This window comes from Geospiza fortis, unplaced genomic scaffold (genome assembly GCF_000277835.1).
Source record: "Geospiza fortis unplaced genomic scaffold, GeoFor_1.0 scaffold26, whole genome shotgun sequence".
In the NCBI taxonomy this organism is placed as follows: Eukaryota; Metazoa; Chordata; class Aves; order Passeriformes; family Thraupidae; genus Geospiza; species Geospiza fortis.
In genome coordinates this window covers 2,229,209-2,234,143 of record NW_005054425.1, presented here as the reverse complement: position 1 = coordinate 2,234,143, position 4,935 = coordinate 2,229,209, and positions in this window count along the sequence as shown.

The window sequence follows — 4,935 nt, the reverse complement described above, 5'->3', positions numbered from 1 at the left end:
AGGGTGTTTGGGGTCCTGCTGTGCCTGGTGCTGAATGTCCTGTGTGAGAGAGGCATCTCCAGTGCTCCCTGGGGAGCTCCCAGTGATGCTTTCCACCTGTGCCGAGGGCTGAGCAAGCTCCCGGGTTTACACAGCGCTGGATTTTCCTCCCTCTTCCACATTTCAGTATCTTTCTCAACTGAGAAAGGAGAAACTTTGCAACTGGGAGTGCAATGAAAAGCTTCTGGTGTAGGATTGAAATAGACTCCAGGTGGGAGGTGAGAAATACTCCCTCAATATACAGATGAGAAACTGAGGCACAGAGGGATTGAAGGATTCACTCCACGGCTGAGCTATACCTGGAGTCTGACTAAGACAGTGACAGGAATAGGAATGGTGTGCTCCAGAGTTAGAGCTCTAAATCCATCCTGGGAAAACAAGATTCAGCTCCAGACCTTCCCACTGTCTCCCTGGACAGTGTTGGTGGAGAATTTGTCTTACCCCAGAGAAGGAAACCTCATGCATGCTTTTTTTTTCCCCAGAGAAGGAAACCTCAGGCTCGGTGAGGAGATGAGATAGGATCCCTGATTTCTGGCAATGAGATGACCCCATCTGGGAGCACATTGGGAATGGCATCCCAGTTCTTCTGGAAGGGTGTGAGCTCATGTGTGACCGTGTTCACAGGGGTCTGAGGATGAGGGAAGAGACGAGGATCTGACTCCATGTTTCAGAAGGTTTGATTTATTATTTTATGATATATATTACATTAAAACTATACTAAAAGAACAGAAGAAAGGATTTCATCAGAAGGCTAGCTAAGAATAGAAAAAGAAGGAATGATAACAAAAGCTTCTGTCTTGGACAGAGAGTCCAAGCCAGCTGACTGTGATTGGCCATTAATTAGAAACAACCACATGAGACCAATCACAGATGCACCTGTTGCATTCCACAGCAGCAGATAACCATTGTTTACATTTTGTTCCTGAGGCCTCTCAGCTTCTCAGGAGGAAAAATCCTAAAGAAAAGATTTTCCATAAAAGATGTCTGTGACACTCATGGACTGTGGGGATGCTCCCACCTCCTGTCTCCGCAAGGGAGAAGGTGAGGATGGCAGGACTGGCCAGTCTGGAGCCAGAGGTCGAGTTGTTCAATTTATTCCCTGACTGCTGAGAGTCAGGGCAAGGGGAAATGGCCTCAAGTTGTGCTGGTGAGGTTCAGGTTGGATATTAGGGGAAATTTATTTCCCAAGATATGGCACTGTCACAGTCTCACCAGGGCAGTGGTGGGGTCCCCATCACTGCAGGGATTTAAAAGACACATGGAGGTGGCACTTGGGGACATGGTCTAGTGGTTGCCTTGGCAGTGAGGTGGACAGTTGGGCTCCATCACCTTAGAGAGCTTTTCCAACCTAAACAACTCCACGATTCTGTGATTGCCCCCAGTTAATCTCAGAAGGTTGGGTTGGTGTGAACTGTATTTGCTGCCATCAGCCCCTGCAGTCCTGCCTGTGATTGGTGACCTCGGTGACAACCTTGAGCCCTTCTCCATGACATTTGTCCCTTCTGAGCAGCACAGGAGGGCTCGAGCTCCTGAGAGGAGAAACCTGGAGGGAGTTAAAGCTGCACTGCCTGGCTGGAGCAGTTGGGGCTTTGCTGAGGGAGGACAGACAATGCATTTGCAGTGCATTAAGGTATTATTGAAACTGCGTGTGCGCTGAGAGGTTTCTGATCCTGCAAAGTAAAGATGAGCAGATTTGTCCCAGATTTATCAATGGAAGCAGAGTTCCCATTGAAACAGGAGGGAGGGGAGGAGGGGTGAGATCCTGCTCACAGCCAGCCTGGATTCTGTACACACTGCCTGGCTGCTGATGCTGCTTTGGGGGGAGAAGGACAAGCCCAAAACGCTGCTTGAGAGGCATTGGGATTCATCAAGAAGGAAGGAAAATTTCAAGGTGGAAGCAGGATGCTAAGGCAGCCCCATGGCTGGGAATAACTGAGAGCTGGGATGAAGATCCCACATGTTTTGTGCAGCCCATGTCCCTGGGGAAGGGATGCTGAGGGCATTCCCCTCGTGGTCTGGGTCTGGCTGTGAGAAAGAGGGAAGTTGTTCATCCCCTCTGCTTGGAAATGGGGCCTGAGAAGGCCATTAAGGGAGGAAAAGAGCAATGCTGCTTCTGCTTCCTCACAGAAGCTGCGTGTGCTGTTCCAGGGCAGCCTCGGACCATTGCACAGGGGGATTTCTTAAATGGCCCTTAGGAACAAAATCAAATTTGTTGAGGCCAGATGCAGCAGCAGAGATGGATGAAAAAGCAGAAGGAAATTTGCAGAGGGAACACTGGGACATCTCACATCAGACAGCAAACCACAGCTAGGGGAGATGGTTTGGTGCTGCATCGAGCTCCCAGCTTACAGGAAAGCTTTGGCCAGGTTGGACACCAGGGAGATTCCCCTTCCCCTGGGCTTTTATTCCCCTTTCTTTGTGCTCAGACCTCCAGGTTTTGCAGTCTGACCTAGAACCACCTCTGTCTCTGCTTGACAAATGCAGCTCCTGGCTGCAAACCCCTGCAGGGAGGGCGTGTGAGGCTGCTGGGGCTCACAGGGGAGGTGATGCTGTTGCTGCATCCCCGATGCTGCCCCAAATCTCTGCTGGAGAGCCAGGGGAAGGCAGGAGCTGCAGGGAGGATCTGCCCCTCGGCTTCTCTCTGCCTGCAGCGCTGCTGCTCGCCTGGCACAGCCTAATTGGCCTTGATAGGATTACAGGGAAGCAGCGGAGGAGTAAACAGGGCCAGGAGGGCACGGCCAGCTCCAGGAGAAATCCCAGCCTGAGCAAAGCCGCTGGAGCTCAAGGGTTAATGTCTGCTGCAGCTGTGGGGTACGGGCTTAATCCTGCTGCTCTTAAAGGAGAGGCTTTTCCAAGCAGCATCCCAAAGGTCTGTGGCTCCCAGGGTAATTCCTGATGGGTTTGCCCCTGACAGATGCAGAGTAAATTATTGCAATTATGGAAGTTACACCTTGTGCCTCGAGCCTTGTGTCCTCAATAAATGTTTGTGGTTTGAGGCAGCCTCATTTGTTTGCCTTCAACCAGACAACACTGATTTATTGGCAGAAATCCTAGCAGGGAAAAGGGATGAGCCAGACAAGTTTTTAGCTGCTACACACATATATGTGGTGAAGGAATGATGGTTATTTCATTTTCATGAAAATAAAGCCTCAGACTTGTGTGTGAGCTGTTGCTTACAGGATTTTTTTCCCAACCTACAGGCAATAAGGGGAGTTCAAGGGTTAATGGTGCTCCAGGCATTACTTCCTGCCTTGTCTGGGTTTTGGGATGGCTGGGAGATGCTGTGGGTTGGGAGGGAGGAGTGGATGCTCTCACTGGGAGCATGGTGCTGGTTAGCACCGTGAGGTGCTGCAGGAATGATGGGGGAGCAACTTCCCAACTCCCTCCTCCCAGGAGATCCACACCCTCAGGAAAACCAGGTGTCAACGCTGGGGCTTAAAGCCAAGGATGGAGGTGGCAACAAGGGACTTGTGTCCAAGTCTGGGGTGGGGTGACGTGGCCTGGAGACAGCTCTGCTTGTGTGGGGGCATGGGTGAGCATTCACCTTTCCATGCACACCTTGCTGGGGCCCATTCCCTCAGGAATCCTCCTGGGTTTCTGGAGGCTGAGGCTGTTTCCCCTCTGTCAGCCTCAAAGAGGTTGGTGGGCTCAGCTCAGGCAGGCTCCATCCTCACTGTTCAGCTGCCATTTCAGAGTCTGGAGTCAGCCCTTGCACCAATATTTATTGTTGTTCCCTCCCCAGAGCTGGGTGTTTTGGACAGCTTGCTTCTGATTTAAAGTATAAATAAGTTTGATCTTTTCATCTGTTGTTCTCCCTACCTTCTGGAGGCTGTGCTGGTTAAAAATAACTGGGATGATGAGCTCAAGTGGGGATGGTGGAGGGGTTTTAACCTCCATCATGGCAGGACACCCATCTGGCTCTGGAAGGGAATGTAGGCTCTCTCATCTCCCCTCTCATGGCCGAGCTCTTGGTCCAGTGCAAGGTGTCCCTGCCCATGGCAGGGATGTGGAATGAGATGAGCTTTAAGGTCCCTTTCAACCCAAATCATTCCATTAGTTTTCCCCAAGTTGGGAGCTCCCTGGATTGCCTAAACCCCCTTGGCACATGGCTGGGGGTTAAAGTGTTCCAGCTCTTGCAGGAGGCTGGAAAAATGGGGATCTGGGCGAGACCTGGGAGTGCAGAGATCAGAGGTTGTCCCTGTTGCACATCTCTGGGGATGGGATGTTTTCCAGCTCTGGGCTCCTGCAGAGGAGGCTTTTGCCTGAAAAAGTCCCTTTTGCTCACAATTGAACAAATTGCTTAAGAAGACCAATTGAAGGGAGAAAGAAAGAAAAAGAAATAGAAAGGTTTTGGCTTTCTTGATGGAAAGTCTGAAATGCAGGTTTGGGTTCAGCCTGGAACCTCCTTGGTAGAGGGCTGGCTCAGCTTTGCTTCTGGGTTTGTTTTGGTGGGGGAAGCACACGCACACACACACGTGTGCACCCACACTCATGGACACACACACATGCACACGCTCTCCTAGACAGAGAAAAACAATCCCCAGCCTAACCCAGACGCTGATTCAAAACAACTGTTGGGTCTGGCCGCGCTGTCGGCTTTCCACTGCCCACAGCCTCCCACCGTGTGCAGCCGTCGCTGAAAACCAACAGGCAAACGCCAAAATTCAGAGCCAAAATTGCATTTCACCTGGGGGAGGGCAGAAAAACTCTTTCTAGGCAGCGGTTCTGCCAGGAAAAGCCCCTCTCCCTGCTTGCAGCAAAGGATGCTCCCGGGAGGAGCCTGAAGCCCCTGGGCGCTGCCTGGGGGTGGATGGGGCTCCCCCAAGCAGGGCCAGGAGAGGGGGTGCCCGCAGCTGTCGGGGGGCTGCGGGGCAGGGCCGGGGGGCTGGTGGGTGT